Source organism: Poecilia reticulata, linkage group LG21 (genome assembly GCF_000633615.1).
Source record: "Poecilia reticulata strain Guanapo linkage group LG21, Guppy_female_1.0+MT, whole genome shotgun sequence".
Lineage (NCBI taxonomy): Eukaryota > Metazoa > Chordata > Actinopteri > Cyprinodontiformes > Poeciliidae > Poecilia > Poecilia reticulata.
Window position 1 is genome coordinate 21,345,044 of NC_024351.1, and position 19,320 is coordinate 21,364,363.

Sequence of the window (19,320 nt, forward strand, 5' to 3'; positions counted from 1 at the left end):
ATATACACACACACTTTTTTTTTATTACTTTTTTTCCCCCCAGTAATTTGCTGCCAGAACAATTTTGCACTGTTTATAAATATTTATGGACATACAGAGACTGTTAAAGTGCACACAGGTGGAAGGAAACTGTACAAGTTTTTCCCCCTTATTTTCACCATTATTGGTTCTGTGTGGAGCCAAAAAAGCCGAGCCCACCATTAAACATGCTATAATAACGACTTGTTTTCACGCATAAGGGAGAAAGGATGGGGGGGCAGAGTCACAGGTAAATGCACCCTGATTTGTCTATCATTTCTGCTCTGCATGTGCGGACAAGCACACACCTGCACAGCCTCACAACTGTATACACACACACACACGCACGCACGCACGCACACCCCCCCCCCAACACACACACACATCGACACACAGAGAACCACCTGTTGGCCCTTTCTTCCCCCCTATGATACTGTATCAGCTTGTTTTTGGTCGTCGAGGCTCAGCGGCTGCAGAGGGGGGGTCAGATGTTGTGTAAAGTGGATGAGCTGTCAAAGGGAGAAAGGGGCACTGCTATAGTTTCAGTACAGTTTGCTTTTTTTCTTCCCGCCCCCCCTCCCCCTCTTAAAGCTGGCACTTTTGATCAGAAAGATTTCCCGCTGCTCTCGTACCTTCTTCACTCGCCCTCATTTCGCAGCCTCGCAGTCCGTCCGCTGCGCTGGACCAAACACAATGTGCGTCTTTGTGTGTCCGGAAGAGGCAGCGGCTCGTACATGGGGAGCGTTTCTGGGATCCATTTGTCAGAGCCTACATTCATCATGGAGCCCCACTGTTGTCAGACCTGCTGCTTTCCCACCGCGTCTCTATTACAGGCTGCTGGTACTCTAACAGACACTCAACACCAGACCTGACACAAACAGTCTGACATACGCACACTCGTCAGGACTGTGCACGCTCAACATTCTGAGCGCTACTGTACGCCGTAGCCTGACAAAAAAGATGAATTAATATAAGAAAGTGATCCTGAGAGAGTCGGGCAGCTCAGCTCTTCCTAGAGATGTTGGGTTTAGGTAGCTGCTTGAATGTATTGGAGCACCGATATATCGGTCGAGATTTGCTTTGGGAGCTCATAAATTATCTGGCACTTGCATGACAAAGATCTTGTCCACAGAGCTTGTCTACGAGGCGTGGGCAATTATCACGGCATTTATTGTTTATCTTAAGTTTCATATCATAAGATTTTTGATTTATCGTTGCCACAATAAATTCTAGTTCATGATTTAAAAAAAAACTAAAATAAAATTTTTCTATTTTCTCCACTGTTTTTTCCACAAAAGCATCAATAAATATCAGTAAATTCAAATGATTTAAATGAAGTGTTCATATGCAGCTTAGTGATATACGTTACACGTCTTAAAGTATGTGGTGTCCTGAGGAAGCTTATTTCAAACGGGAAGAGTTTTTCCAAGAGCAACGTTGGGTTTGTGGAGCTGTGAATTCTGTGTTGTGCAGTCACCTGCACAACACAGGTGACTGTTTTTAGGTGACATGATAAAATTCTAAGTCTATATCGCCCACCCCTATTATCCACCTCAACAAAGGTCTGAAAATCAGTCTGATTTCTCTACACCGGGAGAGAGTTGACTGACGGGGCATGTCTGCATATTCATGGTTACCAATAATCACCCCACTGGTGCCAACTTGGCTCTACCACAGGATTGTCACTATATTTAGGGACTTTTCAGATGGAAAAAAAAATCTATCAGCCAAAATTGGAGTGAGCAGATAGGTGCTGAGTCTTGATTGTTCAGTTTTGTTTCTGTTTAGCTGGAGAAAGTTGTAGCACACTCACACATTTTTTTTGTTCTAAGCATCTGTTTAGTACATGGATGGGTTCAGTGTAACCTGGTGACATAATAATGTAGAGCTGTGTTTTATCTGCGTACGTATGGTGGCTAATTTAATATTAACATGCCAGCGGGAGCTTGTTAATATTAAATAGGGGGGGTTCCAGGTGTGAACCTTGGGGTACACCCAGGGGTGAAAGTAGGCAGGTATGGTCGGGTACTGCGTACCCCTAAAAGATTTAGCGGGGGTACGCAGTACCTGTAAGAGAGGGGAGCGGCTGTCCGCTGTAAAAAATCAATGGGTTCACTGTGCAGCCGTGAGTGCACCCACTAATCAACCGTGACTGATTAGTTTTTCAAGAACAGTCTAAAACACGACTTAATCAGTTAATAGTTTTTTCCCCCATTTCAGATTGTTTCTGAACTGTTCGTGCTTTGTTCGAGCAGGGTTGCAATAATTTGTCGATTTGCGGAAGGTTTTGAGTCAATCTCGGCATTAAGTGACAAACTGAATGCCGCCAGGACGCTGAGACCAGCACGTCCTCCTCTGGCTCCTTATCAAAAAGTTCATAACTTTATTAAAGAACAACAAAAAAATCAACAAAACATGTTCAAATTAATGACCCAACAACAATAATAATCTCAGTAATTATTGTTTCAACAAGGTGTTGCGCAATTCTGTGCGTTTCGGTTCCATTACCAAAATAACTAGCAGAGCAGGAGTTTAAAATTAACTAATCAACCACCGCTGTGTTCAGGAGAGCGCTTATTAATAATAGCAAAATAAATATCAAGTCTGAAAACCTGATATGTAACGGACTAAATGTTTTAACATAGCCTGTGCTCGGCTTGAAGAGCTCGGCTTGTGGCGGTTGCCATGGCAACGGGTGTGCTTAAATGACAGAGAGAGAGCGTAAAAAGGTGCAAATGGTTTTGATTTGATCACCTGTTTGAGTTATTTTAACTTTGTTTACCTTTGCTGTGGCGCATTACAGGCTGTAGTTTCTGAACGTTCAATAAACAACATACTTGGACTAATTATCTCGTTCGTCTGTGAGTATACGTCATTCACAGCAAACATCAAACACGGTAAATATGTTTCATTAAGCATTAAACATACAAATGGTCTCTACCACGATACTTATGTGAAATTAAATTGTCTAATTTAAAAGAAAAATTGTTTGTTGCTCTCTAGCATCTCGCTTTGAGCTCAGAGCCTGAGAGGCTTTTCCTCAGACTAGTTTTTTTGCCTGTTATTTAGTGGAAATATTAATGTTGATGAGATTTTCTCCAAAATAAAATGTTTCAATCTTTATAGCTTCACTGTTGAAAATGAGGATCTAACATTCACAAATGACATTGAAATAAAATCCAATCCAACGTCTGGTTTGAGGTGATTCCTCTGGAATCCTAACTTCAGAAGATGTGGCTTTAACAGAGCTCTGCAGTTCCTCCTATCAGTATGAGAGTCAGAATGAGGAGGCGAAGTGGAAGCTGCACAATCTTCAGAACAAACAGGTCATGATGCTGGCCTGTTTGTTTTTTTATATTTTCTTCATGAAATTAATTTTTTAGTGACATCTTTTTTTAGTGACATCTAAGGAGAATTTAGAGACCAGTTGACCTAACAGTAATGAATTCAGACTGTGGCCAGGAAGCCCGAGCACCAGAGAACAAAGGAGGTGATTGTTGATTTCAGGAGGAACAGGATCAAATCAAACTCCATTTCCATCATGGGAGAAGAAGTGGAGGTGGTTGAAGAATATAAACACTTCAGTGTTCATGTGGACAACAGACTGGACCTAGACGCTGCAGTGAAGCGTCAGTGAACAGCTGCGCACCTCACTTCACCCGAGTGTCCAAGACATACGGCTGCAGATCCAACGAAACGATGACAAAGTCGATTATCGAACTGCGGCCTAGGGTGTCCTGGTGCCCAGTGCACATATTGACACCCTTATGCCTGAACATGGTGTTTGTTATGGAGAATCTGTGACGAGCACAGAAGTCCAACAACAGAACACCACTCGAGTTCAGATCAGGGGGGCAGTTCCTCCCAACCACGCCCCTCCAGGTCTCACTGTCATTGCCCATGGGAGCGTTGAAGCCCCTCAGCAGAACAAGGGAGTCCCCAAGAGAGGCACTCTCCAGTACCCCCTCCAAGGACTCCAAGAAGGGTGGGTAATCTGAACTGTCGTTCGGCCTGTAAGCACAGACAACAGTCAGAACACGTCCCCCCACCTGTAGGCGGAGGGAGGCTACCCTTTCGTTCACCGGGGTAAACCCCAACGTACAGGCGCCRAGATGGGGGGCAAYAAGTATGCCCACTCCTGCCTGGCGCCTCTCACCATGGGCAACTCCAGAGTGGAAGTATGTCCAGCCCCTCTCCAGGAGACTTGTTCCAGAACCGGAGCCATGCGTCGAGGTAAGACCAACTGCGCACATCAGAGTAGAGCCACTGCTCCTCACGTCATGAGGAGCCAGTTGAGGTGGCTCAGGCATCTAGTTAGGATACCTTCTGGACGTCTGCCTGGTGAGTTGTTCTGGGCACGTCCCACCAGGAGGAGAACCCTGGGAAGACCCAGGACACGCTGGAGGGACTATGTCTCTCGGCTGGCCTGGGAACGCCTTGGAATTCACCCAGAGGACATGGAACAAGTGGCTGGGTAGAGGGAAGTCTGGACCTCCCTTCTTAAGCTGCTACCTCTGCAACCCGACCCAAGAGGAAGAAAATAAATGGATGAAATGGATGGACAGTTGTAATTACAACTCCCTTACACTTTACGCAAGTTTTTTCACTGTTCATTAACATATCCATCCATCCCTTTATCCATGTTTGTTCTTTGGGGAGATTGGGAAAATCATTACCTGGACAGTGGTCTCTTCAGGGGTCCTGTCTTCTAAAGCCGTTTTCATCAAAGGAGAAGTTGAGTATTCAAACTCAGCTGTCGCCTTTTCACAGTAAACTTCCCCAGCCGGGGAAGCATCAAAATGAAAAGCATAGAAAAAAATCATACCGAGAGAAAGTGCACTCGTCCTGAGAACTACTTTTTATAAATCGCTTCCAGAAAGTAGTTTGTCAGAAATGTTCCTTACCCGGTCAGAGAAGTTTGCTTCCCAGTTGTGGAAGGATTGAAAAGATAAGCATCAAACTMATCATACTCAGTGGGCTCGTCCTTATAACTAATTTCAAAAGTGATTCCAGGAAGCAGCTTGTTAATAACTTTCCTCACTCCTGTGGTGATCAAATATCCAGCGCCAAAAGTCAGGGGGAAAAAACATGGTGGCTGCGACCTGTTCCATTTTTAAAATCCTTGTAAAACACCTTGCTAAGGGTCAAAGAGCTGCTTGTATATAACCTCTTGTTTTGAGAACCAAGCATTCATAACCTCAGATGTTCTTTGATCTATGTCATAGATGAGGTCATAACTACAATGAGTCTCTGTAGTTCTGGGGGAATTCGTCTTGCTTCTGATCGTTGCTATGGAAACAGTCAAATCACTTCTGCATGACTCAAACTATTAACCCTTTGCAACTGTGTCACTTATTCATTCGAGGCGCCATGACAGAAACACCAACTTCCATGGATTTTATTGAGATTTTACATGATAGAACACAAAGTAGTGCACAATCGTGTAAAATCAGTCCGTATTTTCAACATGTCTTTCTGTGTTATGACTTGCGTTGTAAACTTGCTCATCTTAAGTCTGTGACTGTTCATACATAATTTGTCAGATTTTATTCATCTTTTTCCTTCGGGTCATCTCATTAGCTCGGACCGTGAAAATTCAAGACGCAAGACGGGATACAGACCCTCCTAGAGAGACTTGAAACGAGTACCATGATAAACTGTCAAGTGTGCATGTGTGTAGGAGTGTGAGACACAGAGAGAAAAAAGCAGCTGCAGAGGCCCTGACTCTCGCCCCTCTGGTGCAGACCTCTTCACGGGGAGCAGGAAGGGCTCCAAGTGCCCTGAGCTCAACGCTCCCCGGAAACAGAGACATCCCATCTCCTGCTCCACACAGGCATGCACATGCATAACCCGGATTACATGGATTAATGCATTATATGCAAACGGACAATATTAGCTTATCTCCTTTTTTTTTTCCTTCTTACTTTATTTAGACCAATTAGATCATTTAGTTTATCAGTACTAACTTGTAAAGCGTGTTTTCTGAGAACTTTTTTTTCTTTTTTTTCCTCTACCCTTCTTGTACCCGTCAGATTGATGGGAAGCAGGACAGCTCTTGTAGTTTTACCCAGTCCTGCCACCCTCTCACCCTCCCACAGGGACCCTCCAAAGAGCCCACTTGTCCTTCAGTGAGATGACACAGGATGAAGTCACTGTGTTTGCCTTGGCGCCAGCAGCTTTGTCTTCCAGCGGCTGTGCCGGTTTGCCAAGGCTCTTGTTCTCATAGCAGAGCGCTGTGCCCACTGCTCAGTGAGAGGGACCAGGCTGTAAAACAACGAGGTTCAGCAGCGTAGACAAGCTGAAAGAGCAGATCAGTTTTTCATTATTATTGTTTTTGCCATCATTTATTAGCTGCAAGTCTTCTGCTTTGCATAGTGTTACTAATTCAATTTTGTTGTCTGTGGTTGAAATTTTGACAAGAATCTTCATCTTCTTTAACTGAACATGTATTTGACTACGGAGCCGTATTCARATGTATCTTTAGTATATTGAAAACAATTCAATTCACTTCAAAAATGAAGCTCATAACATCCAAGTATCTTCAAAGAGTCATAGGGGATGATTGTTTTGTAGGTAATCTCATGATTGTGATGACATGCCAACAGCTTGATTTCCGAGTAGCACTGACAAAATTCCCCAAGGACACAATCAGTTGTTGGCAAGCACAGCTAATCCACCTCATTAGCTTTTGCCGCTCCTCTTTAAATCTCTGCCTGGCCGCGTGGTTATAAAGTCGGGCAGAGAGATGTCGTAGTCGTGGATACGATCCCTACCCTTTATGATTGATGGAAGAGATGGTTTAAACTTCCTTAATCTCTCTCTGCTCTGCATCCATGAAGCCCCCTTTCCAGTGACCAAATGGAACTTTGCGCCTATAAGATTGAATTGTTTTGTGAAATGACATATAGTCTTTAAAATATTGCTAAGTGACCCTGTAATTAACCTGAAACCTGTGCTGTCCTGCAGATATCTAGCCTGACCATTGGCTTCCTGTGCAATTCTATTTGATTCTAATCTCACTTCGCAGCTTTGTCTGGGCTTTTTCTCCCATTGATTCCTCCAGTAGAATTCCTATGAACAATGACGTCAACTTTCTGCGCAGTTTTGGATTGTAGTCTGTCTGTAGTTTTAGCAGTGACAGCGGAGGAAGCAAACAAAATTGTTCGGCCCATGTTGGCCATGCTTCCAAATATTGAATTAACATTAACAACCACTTTTCTCTTCATGGTACGAGATGGTTATTTACAGCACAGATMATTTCTGGTAAGCTATGAATTGTTGGACTGGCAGATTACATACGTCACGGCCAAATATTAGCGATTTGGTAAAACCCCAACATTGCCCAATCCTCCAGGAAGCAATCATTTCTCAACAGCTGAGGGTCCAGGCGCTCTGTACAAAGCCAAGCGAAGTCTGGTTGCGACCAGGTTAGCAGACACCTGAAATTAGCATCATTATAGACTATCCAGCATTGCATGTTAACAGATAATAAATCAGCCAATTAGTGGCTGAATTCATGGCCAGTTAGTAGYCATGAATTCGGCTATCAAAGCATGCCGAATTCATAGCGTATAGCTGAAATGACAATTGCAGAGGTGTACGCGTTTATCCCACATAATCTTCTTTAGTTGTTTGGTGTGTTTGCATCTGGGCCAAATAAGACACCAGCAGGAATGAGAACAGATGGTTGATATTAAAAATGTCTGTTGCAGCACAGTTCTGTGATGCTTTTGGGATGAGACAAAGCTAATAACTACGCTGAAGTCCCTCCTGTTGACAATAAATGAGGGTTTGATGGAAAACAGAGAAATGAACACATTGGAGCATCATATTTAGTCAAAAAGAATTTCATCTGTGGGTTTATGTCTGGATYGTGAAGATCCTCTGAGACAGGGTTAAGTACTGCAGAGGGGCCTGAGTGTGAAGGAAGTTTGTTGATGGGCTGCTTACTTTGACGACACTTTAGTGACACTTCCATCTACAGAACCCTGAGTTTGCATTTCTAGAATCACAGAGAGGTTTTTCTTTTCTTTTTTTCCCTCCCATGTCCTTCCCATACCCTCATCCATCCTTCTTTGTTGCAGCGTCACTCTCTCTTTCCCTCCCGCATCTGTATTTTTGACAGCCAAAAAGTTTTAGGCACAGAGATGTTATCTCACACCTCCAGTAATTTCAGCCATGGAAAAGAAGGAAAAAAAGTCCAGATTTCCCTCTGAGACTCCTCCTGGAGAAATTTGACACACGGCTGCTATCTTCCAGGTTTGATCACAGTTTTCTTTCAGCATCATGTTAACTGTTAGCTCTCCTCTGTTAGGTGTTCAACATTAAACTTTGCTTTCCTGCCTGTAAAGTTGAAAGCACCCTCACTTTAGATGATTGCGCAGCTCACTAGGCTGCTCTCTTCCTGAAGAGCAAACGCTAACTTTGCTCCTCTCTCTTATGATATTTCACACGCACAAAACATCTGTCTGTGAAATTCCTCCTACATAGACTTTCATGTCAATTCTTTTTTTTTTCCCTCTTTCAGATCAAACTAAGAGTCTTTTGTAGCACTTAAAGATGTCCTTGTTCCGTTCTGAAGACCCTCCTCATTTACAGGCCTCTGCTTCCCTTCTACCACAGAAGAACTCTGTTTTCATACCACTCCTCACTTAAATCTTTACTTTCTCATCCTGACTCCACCCCAGTCCTTGCCTTCAGACTTAAGAGTTTCGATTGAACTGCGTCGTTTTCCAGGCAAGGAAGTTCCTCTGCTTTTGGAAAGGAGAGAAGAGTGAGAGATGGAAGGGTTCTGGGGGATAAAGGCAGAGGGTGTCCGATGTTAAAGAAGGACAAAAGAGCCTCTAAATCTTCTAACATCATGTGGGATCCTAAAGAAAAACAGACTTAATTAGAAGACTGAACCGAGCCAGAAGTGTACATATTTTAATGCGCTAAAGCAACAGGAGTGAAACAGCTGGCCTCTGTTTCTAATTTCCAAATGCTGGCTTGTTCATGTGCCAAGCAGGTTTTTTTTTTGTTGTTGCAAGTATTGATTCTGCATGCATTTGCAAAACCCTGCGGGGCTCTCAGTCTGGCTATAAAATAAGGTTTACACTTTTTTTAATTACTGTATGCCTTGAATTATAATACACAGATGGTCAATTTTATACAAAGCGTTATTGGGTCGTTCTGGCCAGTGGAGTTGTCTACAGTGGGGGTTCTTGGATGAATGCTGGCCTTGGTGGGGCCCCTCTTTCTGTGCCTGGTGTGTAATACACAAAATTGGGCTAATGAGAAGGAGAAKGGATGAGAAGTGACTGAAAAGGATTTTTTCCCCCTTTACAAAGTAAAAATCTCCTCTTTGTTACAAATAGATTAACTGCTCAGTGGGAAACCGTGTTCACACGGAACTGTTTTGTATTCGACACCAAACTAATACGGTTGAGAGTTTGCGCCATCTTGTGAACGAAATGGACTCAAATTTTGAAAAGCATCTGAGATGAGATTCGAAAATATTGAAACTTGTATGATATATCAATGAGGGAACATGTGGCTGAATGGTGGTAGAAGGGACATAATAGCTGTAAAACTGCATCGCTAGTGATAAGCGGCAACCAAATCTGTTTGACATGGGACCAGCGTCGTTCCCTGGTACCATTAACTCTGTTACCAACAGTTCAGCACCACTGGTTTCATTTACTTTCCGCCTCTTCATCTGGGTGCAGTAAGAGGAAGATGAAATCAGGCGAGATACAGGAAGCAGGGGAAATTTCTCTTCAGCATACTGTGCTGTCCTGTACTGTAAGCTCATTGCTCTGTGTTTTTYCAGTGTTTGCATGGGTATCTTCATTGAGCTGGTGAGCTTCTATGTCATCTGTAGCCGTCAGAGTTTYGAAGCATCTCAAGACATGGCACTGACAAATAAAAACAGACGATACATGAAATAAGTGAAAGCAACTGACCTGAACTAAAACAAATCAGCGGGGAATCTTTGCTTCACCTTCCTCTCAACATTCTTCTCCCAGGTGTTGACTGACAGCTCAGAACATGCGTGTTTGGTTGACAGGTGAAAACCTCAGCCAAGAATGTGTGGAATTGCACATGGCTTTATTTTTGGATAGCGTAATAAAACGAAGAAAAGTAAAATCCAGGGGAGATGGGGATAAACCAATAGAGTTAAAAACACCTTTCAAACTGGTCGGCTCTGGCTGGGACATAAATGTCTCCTTGGATCAAGTTCGAGAGGTTGCTAAGAGAAGTTTTGCAATCATTTAGTAAAGCACAACACATGTGCATGGACATCTATCACAACTCTTGACACCCAAGCACCAGAGGCAACTTCCTACAGGGGAGCATACATCAGCAGCATCAGATATGCATGAAAACCTATGCCCCTATTATTTCCTGTCAAACAACCCACCGCCAGATTCTGGCTGCCATTGGAGGATGGCCCCCAGTGATCCTGTTAGGACCTTTACTGTTCAGAAAAATGTTTGCTTCTGATTTAAACTCCCTTTAGCCAAATGTCTCTAATGAGTGATTAAAAATAGGTGTCGATTGGAGGGGGGATTACTTTTAGGAATATTTTCACTACACTGTATGTTTTTTTGTTTATTTTTTGTTTGTACAGGGAGTTTGGTCCAGAGTCTAGTTGCTCCCACTGAAAAGGTCCAGTCACCCCAGTGCTTCAGTCTGGTCTTTGGGACATCTAATACGTCAATAGATAAATAAATCATCTTATATCAAGATGTCATGTTCATAGCTCCAACTTGAACTTATCCTCATGCATACATGGTCTACACTGGGGTTACATCTCTACATATTTCTATCTTATAAGTTTGAATCTGTTTTATTCTTTTATTTCAGAGGCACGCCATCAGTAGCAGCGAAAGCTGAAGCCAAAATGACTGAACTGAGAGTTTCACATGGAAGTAAAATCTAAATAACTTGTTCTTAAAGGGGAAGTATTATGTAAAATCAACTTTTTTGAGCTTTACGTCATGTTATGATGTTATTCCCTCATCAAAAACTTGAATTTATTCATGCTTGTTTGAGAAATAATTTAATCTCCATGGCAACCACTCAGCTGTGCAAAACACCTGGGTGGACCTAGCCCCGCCTTCAAGGACAAAGCAACTCCTTGGAGCTACACCAAGCCTCACAGAAGCCTTGTTACTGCCATATTGTGATAACTTCTTGAAAGCAGAATTTCAGAAACAGCAGGAGTTTTTAGAGAGACAGAGACCCAATTTCAGGGAGTTAAATTTCAAAGTCAGATTTGTTTTAAGTCATATTTGATATAGCATAGTTACTTGATTGTGCTCTAAAATGGCACTGTGTCCCTTAAAAATACATAATACTGCCACTTTAAGATATTAATTGTGTGTCTTCTTATTTGATCATAACAAATAATTAAAGCATGTATTTTATCAGAGGAATGATGAAAGCTGAGAGTCCAGATGTCGGACTGAGGTCAAACCAAGACTCTGAAGGTACAAACCAAGATAAGACTTTAAACTAGAACACCTGCATGTAGCCACTTTAAAGGCCATCACAGATAACCTTCAAAGAACATCTTTATCTAGAGAGGCAGACTTTACTCACATGCATGTCGAACCGGAGCGCCAGGCGTCATTTGGACGCTTTCCAAAAAAAAAACATTCAAGCTTCCCAGGAAGATCACCTGTCAGCTAACCCAGAACATGTACAGATGTTTGAGCCAGATGGTTCTGGTGCTAAATTAGGGCTTCCCCTCTGCATCTTATATGCAGTGAAACGTTAACCTTGGCAGCATATAGGAAAGAGGAGAGGATTAAATGAAGCAGAGCCTAGTGTCATGGCTGGTAGCGGGAGTTTAGCAGGCATCAGCTCCCACTCGGCTTTCAGTCACTCCTCAGGCTCTTTGGCTCCTTCCGGACATGGTCAGGGGCCACAGCGCTAATCAGGTGAGAGATATCCATCCTCACAGCCGAGGTGTCGGCGAGATTGGGTTTCAGAAACTCAGACACTTGGAAGCCAGTGCGAAGTGAGACATTCGTGCTTGGCCTTTTTTTCGCCCTCACTTAAACACCTTCTTTTTTTTATCAATGCACCCCTTTAACCTTTTCAATATTCCTTCCATTACTTTCATTCTTATAATAACCAGATATTATTGCACGTAGGGGTAGCTGCAATGCTCAAGGGCCTTCTAGGATTACCCACCCCCTTTCTTCATATATGTCTGTGCGCATTAAGGCCCATCATCTTAATGCTTTATTATCTCTTTGCTCATGTTTTTGCAAATCACACAAGTCAGATCATGTCTAAGCTAACAGAACAACGCCTTCCAGAGGGTTTACATTTTTTTTTAAAATTATTATTATTATTATTATTATTCCTCTCTCGTTTTTCTTTCTTCTCGCAGCTGTTTGAGGTTTTACGGCCTTTTCTCTTCTCCTCTTTCCTAATTGAAAACAACAAGTTTTCAGTTTTGGGGGGCGCACGTCCGCTCTGCGTTCTTCAGTTCAAAGACCGACAGTGAAAGGGAATTGATTGTTATTGGGAGACAGAGCAGGGGTGAAATGATCTGAAAGCAAAATTGGAAAGCCGTTAGATTATTTCTGACATCTCCTGCCAAAGCCTTAAACAGTTCAGAGGCATTCCGTCCTCCTCTGCCCTCTCTCCCTCCCTTAAACCCTYGTCTTTTGCTCTCTTTTTTTYYTTTTTTTTCTGTCCGCTAAACCTGTCACTTTGATGAGTTGTGTGCAATCTTTTYGGGGGCCGTTCTGCTTTCACCAGGGCCTCCATCCTTCCTGGTACAGTGCGCGTCCTTTGATGTAGTCCCTCCTTTAGTTCCATGTGGGTAGACCTCAGCCCTGCTCCACTGAAGTTGAGCTTCTGTAGTACGTTTTTTTAACGCCATGTTTAAACGTAGAGGATAAATAGCCGGACGCTGGCGTTGCAGCTTAAATGCGTTTGTGTTTTATCTGCCGTCAGATGAAATGGAGGCGCAGTCCAACACGCTGAACCCTGTACAACCTATTACTACCAGGTTATTATTATTCCAATCAACTACAAAGCGCTGCGTGGCTTAGGCTTTAACTGGCCTCGGGGCCAGCTGTGAACAAGCGCCTCACTACTGCAGATGATTACACTTGCTATATGAACTGTGTCCTAATTGTGGCGGACAGCTAAAATTAAAGCCAGGTACTGCCCTCCGTCTTCCCAGCATTCCCTGAGATAAACCCATCTCCCCCGCTGAGCACAACCTGAATGCATTTTTAAACTTTGGCTCAACTGTTTTTTTGTTGTTTTTTTCCCTTTTGGTATCAAAAGCCTTTGATGAACTGTAAAGATTGCAATTCTGCGATTCTATGTGATAAGACACAAAGTAGTGGACAAATGTGAAGTAAAATGATACATGGTTATCAACATTAAAGGGGCAGCATTATGTAAAACCGACGTACTTTTTTGAGTTTTTCATCACGTCACTGGCGACCTGTCCAGGATGTACCCCGCCTCTCGACCGGAAATATCTCGCTGGACAAATGTGACATACGTTTGATTTCAGCCTCCTTGAGTCTTTACTTTGTTGAGCCACTTCTTACTGCAGTTGCAAGCAGCAAGTATTTTGTCCTTTACAAGCTCTGCACATGTGGAGAATACCGCTGATGCTAATTTACTAAGACTTGGGTCCGTTAGGGTTTGGGAATAAGCAGGTTTTCATCCTGGATTGTTGTTCATTTAGCTTCATCTATCTTCCAGTCAACTCTGATCATCTTTCTTCTTCCTCCTGAAGATATGCGGTAGACAGCATTAAAGTAGCTATTAAACTGAACTGAGAAGAAGCCAACATATCCAGTCAGTCATCTGTAATTACAGTAAGCTGATGTGTCAAGCCTGGGTGCGTCCCTTTCAAAGAGTTATGTGGTTGAGTGTCAGATAATTAAAGACTGTTAACTGTCTCTTCAAGAAAGGTTAATGAAAGCCATTATTTGTCTTTTAAAAGTACTATAAATAACTGATGTTATTCATCCATCCATTTTCTTACACCCTTGTCCCTCAGTGGTGTTGGGAGGGTTGCTGGTGCCTATCTCCAGCTAGCGTACCGGGGCGAGAGGCGGGGTACACCCTGGACAGGTCGCCAGTCTGTCGCAGGGCAACACAGAGACACACAACCACGCACACACACACACACACAAACACACACACACACACACACTCACACGTAGGGGCAACTTGGAGAGGCCAATTAACCTGACAGTCATGTTTTTGGACTGTGGGAGGAAACCGGAGTACCCTGCGAAAACCCACGCATGCACAGGGAGAACATGCAAACTCCATGCAGAAGGACTGGGGCCGGGAATCGAACCCAGAACCTTCTTGCTGCAAGGCAACAGCTCTACCAACTGTGCTAGATGTTATTCTTGCTACTTAATATTTTGCAATGTAATCACTAATGCCCCTTAGTCTTAAATATGCCTCAAATGTAGTTAGTATACTTTTTGTAACACAGTGGACACCCAGAATTCGACGAATAGCTAAAATCCATGAATACTTAACACCCTCTCTAAAAACATTTATAACTGAATATTTTAATAGTTCACATACCAAATATGTGTTAGAAACCATCTTAGTATGCCCTACCATGGGAGTTAACATCTACAGTTTCCCTTAGTTTTACTCTTTGGGAAACGGCCAATCAGACGCATAAAATAAGTGGCACTCTGGGATTGGCTGCTTTGGCAAATGTCAATTGATTGACTATAAATGGATTTCATGACTTCTTTCATTTCTGATAATGTAGTAATTGTACTATATATTAATATTAATGTGAACAACACAACATGCATTTTTTTGTTTTTCATTAGCAAAATAGTGAGAGAACAGTGATAAATATTTAATGTATTTTCATAGTTCAACTGTAATAGCAGAAACAACATTCAAAGGTGCTAAATAAGGTGACGAGACTAGTTCTGCTTCCTTATTACCAGAGATGATGTTCAGTTTGCTGTCATAGAAGAAAAATTACAGTTTAGCAATAATCTGAATTTTCAACTAATGGCATCATGCAGCTATGTTAAAGAAATATAGCTCCCACCCGCCCAAACAGGCTAGGACCGCCTCTGGATATTAGGGTCCTCTAGAGTGTGCATGTGTATTTTATTTAGTAAAGATAGTGTCAGTAACTGGGAGTTCTTGAATCCAAGACCAGGTTTTTGCAACGTTTTCATGCTTATCTAAATATGTCAAATTTTTGGCGTACAAGTATTGTAAAGGTGTAAAAGCGAGTTGGGAAAAGTTAAGTTGTAATAAATCTTTGGCCAGACTTCTGCAGACCGTTTTGGCCTTATTTCATTTAAAAAAAAAAAAGATATTTATTTAAATGTTACCATTATAATTATTAATCTATTCCTCATTAGCTGTATGAGGAGTAACCCATGTATTCCAATGGAGTTACTTGTCTTCCGGTATTTTTCGGTGACTGGTCTCCTAGTAACCATTCCAAGTTGTCTTGAATGTGTGTGACGAGGCGCGTGAGCGTTTTGTGTGTCGGCTCGTGCCGCCTCCGTGGCAGTGAGCGGGTTAAAACAGACGGTGCGACCGTCCTATCAGTGCTGCTGGGAGCAGTCCCAGCCTCCGCCTTCTCCTCTTCTTGCCTAGGTCCCTCCGCGCGGAGGGGAGAAGCAGAGCACAGAGCCGGGACCTGAGTGTGTGTGGCTGTTTGTCATTCTGGCAGTACACACTTCAATGAGAAACAGCCCCTCTTTGCTCGGGACTTGTTGCTGCCGTGTCGAGTTGTGTTGTTTAACTGCGCTCGCGGACATTTTAAATCAACCGGGGGTCTTTTTCCCCCCCTTCTTCTTCTTCTTGTTTTTATTTCTGGTGTTTGCGAAGCGACGCCTGCTACGGAGCCCACAGGAGATAAGCAGCGCAACGCCCCGGGAGACACGAAAACACGGTAGGATACGAGAAACCCTATTCACTCGTTACTCTTTGCATTCGGTTTCTGCAGACTTCTGTATTTCCTCCAGAGGAGGACTGAACCAAAAATGTGCTCAGTTTTTTTCCCTTTTGGTTCCATGAGTGTCCTTCATTGAGCGTCACTGGAAGCATAAAAAATAGCTAAACGTCTCACTATATTCTCTTTTCACACCATATTGCCAGATTTCCTTTAGCTCTCACAAGTTACTGAAATTGCCCATGTTCTCTGATCTTATCCATCGGAGAATAATCCAACCTTACTGTAAATTTAGTTTGACTTACTTTGCGCAAACTTAACTCACTCGACCATACAGACACTCCTATTAATGACTTTCGTGGATTTTGAGCACGTTATCTAAAATAGAAATATCAGTAATTGGACAAAAATCTAAGCCAAATCCGAACATTTTCATTGATTTGTAATCAGCTAATCACTTAAAACATTTGCCATTGTTAAATTCATAAAACCGACTGTTTAACTCTTGAGACTCAGCTCGTAGCCTTGAGCCAGCCGCTCCACTTTATGTGTTTAACAACCCAGCTGTGAGTAAGGGCCCTGAGGGGATCATATATGACTAAAAACCACTCCTGACAAACAGAAAGCTGTCAGAGAAAGCTGTATCCGAAAGCCATGCACAGCGGCTGTGCATGGGGGCAGGAGGGGGGCAAGTGCCTCCTGTTGATGTTATTATTGTGAGGAGCAATGTTGTTATTAACAGTCTCTTGACTGATACCTGGTAATTGCTGCCTATTAGTTTTAATTAAAGGGAAGCAGGATGCTTTGCTTTGCCTTTATGCTGCTGCCCTAGGTCTCAGCATCTCTCTCACACCCCGTAATCATGAAGTTGACATGAAAGACAGCAGAAGGAACACTTTATCACCTTCGTTGTTCCAAACCAACTTGCACCGGGAATCATGTTACAAATTGGTGTTTTGGGCTTGTGAAAGTAGTGAAATAATTCCTCTGACTGTGTGTTTTTATTCAAGAAGTGGCTGGTTTTTGGAAAACGTGGGTTCAATCGATACTTTGATATAGTAGTATATATCAATAATAATAATAATCTTTATTGTCATTATAGAAAGATTATTGCTGTTATTATGAAATCTGATCAAGTATTAATTTCCCTCCATGTTAACCAACCCCATTTTGTGATTGGTTTATGTGGTCCATTTTATCCTTTTTTTATCGTAAAAACATGCTAGTAAATTACATTTTCAAGCATCTTAGCACAATAAATCTGGAAATCTGATGTTTTATGGTCCATTCCTGGTGATCCATTTTATATATTTTTTTTTACCTGTTCATTATCTGTAAGAACTAAAAGCAAAAAAAAACAAACGACATTCAATATTTCAAATATTCTTTGTTATAGTATTCACAAAATGTTTATAGTGTTATAAAATACTAGAACTCAAATACTTCTAACCTCTAGTCTTCTTCCTGCAGTGTAAACTTGCACACTGAAGAGTGTTTGCAGTGCAAGTCATCAGTGCTTTTATATGTTGCAACCGCTGTGTGGGAAGTAGATGGGATTTTTAGTTGCTGACCAGTCACAAATTTTTCATCAACTTGTAATATTTCTAAACTCTTAGTGAAGACAACAAATCTCTTTCATAATGCAATTAAAAAAAATCTTCACATGCCATTTTTGAAATTCAACCTAGAGTTGTTTTTGTTCCGGTACGACTCAGCTCCTTAGTTTTTAGACTCAAGACTGATTCTATCCAGTCAGTCCAAGATGTCTCACCTGCCTGTTAATGCCTCTACTGGCATTTACAAAGATCTGAGGCCGAGAAAGCAGACTTTGTTACAAAGTTATTAAAATATTTTCTTTTTATACTTTAAGCTTTAAGATGCTTGTGCATCAGGCTAGCTTTTAAAATCAGTCCAAGCTTTTGACATCAACAGAACCAAAGCGAATGACTTCATCTTGGTTTCACTCTGTGTATTTGTAGCTCTCCAGGCTCCCAAGTTATTCCCCATCTCCGCCTCTTTTCCAAAACCTTGCCCTCCAAGCCCACCTCTGACCCCACTGGACTCCCGTTCTCGTATTTCGCACTCGCTCACATTGAGGTATCACAGAGCTCATAGCTCGCATGTGTCGCGTGTCGGACGGGAATGGCGGACGTTATGTGAAGTATCGCTTGCCGCTCAAATGCAAGCACATCTATTTTATCGCAAAAGAAATGTTTCTGGAGGTCAAGGTTCTGGGAGAAATAAAAGCCAGTGTGTGCACATGTATTGAATGGTTAAATATGCAAGCATGTCAAGAAAAACTCTGAATTCCTTTAAAAATGCTCTAAAATATTTACAAAAAACAAAACATAAATTCTGTTTTTTGACAGAGATTAAGATCATGACAACATAAGTCATATTTGACTCTCGATGGACACATCAGGATGCTACTTTCAGTGAAACATCTGCATCAACTGAAGTCTTTTCCACGTCATCAGCTTCCAGTTAGAAGCCAACACAGCTGCTTTCTTATATTATTATTCTAAACAGCTTCACAAATTGAATTAATTTTTTTTTGTATCTGTTTGTAACCCTCTTGTAAAAAAAAAAAAAACAATAGAAATGTAAATTATAAATGAATGAAAACATAAGTCATAGAATGAGCATTGTTGTTCTTTGGGCTATTTTAGTTATAACTAGTACAAATGCCCTCTGGCAGCAGTGGTATAAAACGCTATAAAATACATCAGTTCAGTGTAGTTACCTAAAATTCAACATATTTGGGCCCAGCATGACTGATAGTACAATGTATATGTGGTAATTTATAAACCATAATGGTTATTTGTCATCCACTCAGCTGTGGTGAGACCAGATGTGCTCCAGTCTTGGCAATTTGTAGAGCAAATCAAGTCCAAATGCCAAGTCACCACCAATCAACAGAGCAAAAACTCAACAAATGGAAAGTCAGAGAGACAACGGCCACATTTCTGCTTAATAAGACCCGGCTGGCTAAGCTAAATGTAACGAAGTGGAGTTGTAAGGCTCATTAAATGTCACATCACAGCAGCTTGATCAGTGTGGTCTCAAAATTTTCAAAAGATTCTTTGAGAACAAGTACAACATAGCTTGTTAGACATTATCTACTTGTTGATGGTTACAATAAAACCCTGTGGGGGTGTTTGTTTTGTTTAAATGCTCTTCCACTGCTTCTTAAAATGTGGGGAAAAACTCCAGTTTGTAAGGGTATTGCATTACAAATTACTTTTGAAGTTGGTTTTAAATGGCAGACTTACGAATGCAAAAAGCAACAACCAGATCACAGTTTAAGACTAAGTGGCGGTGTTCCACATGGCTCAGTATTGGTTTCAAAGTTGATTGTAATTCATTAAAACTTATATATA

At 41.9% G+C, this 19,320-nt stretch overlaps 1 protein-coding gene across 6 annotated transcripts in view; it reads left to right on the forward strand.

Moving 5' to 3' along the window:
- disp1 (dispatched homolog 1 (Drosophila)) overlaps positions 1-19,320 on the forward strand; it is an 85,331-nt gene that overhangs the window by 41,510 nt on the left and 24,501 nt on the right. Inside the window, exon 5 of one of the 6 annotated variants that reach the window (XM_017302282.1) lies at positions 15,877-15,940. The exons of 4 other annotated variants lie outside the window; for them this stretch is intronic. The gene's annotated coding sequence lies outside the window, so the exon portion shown is untranslated. Of the gene's footprint in view, positions 1-15,521; positions 15,941-19,320 lie in introns of those variants that run through there. One more of the 6 variants, XM_008398143.2, reaches the window with a different exon arrangement.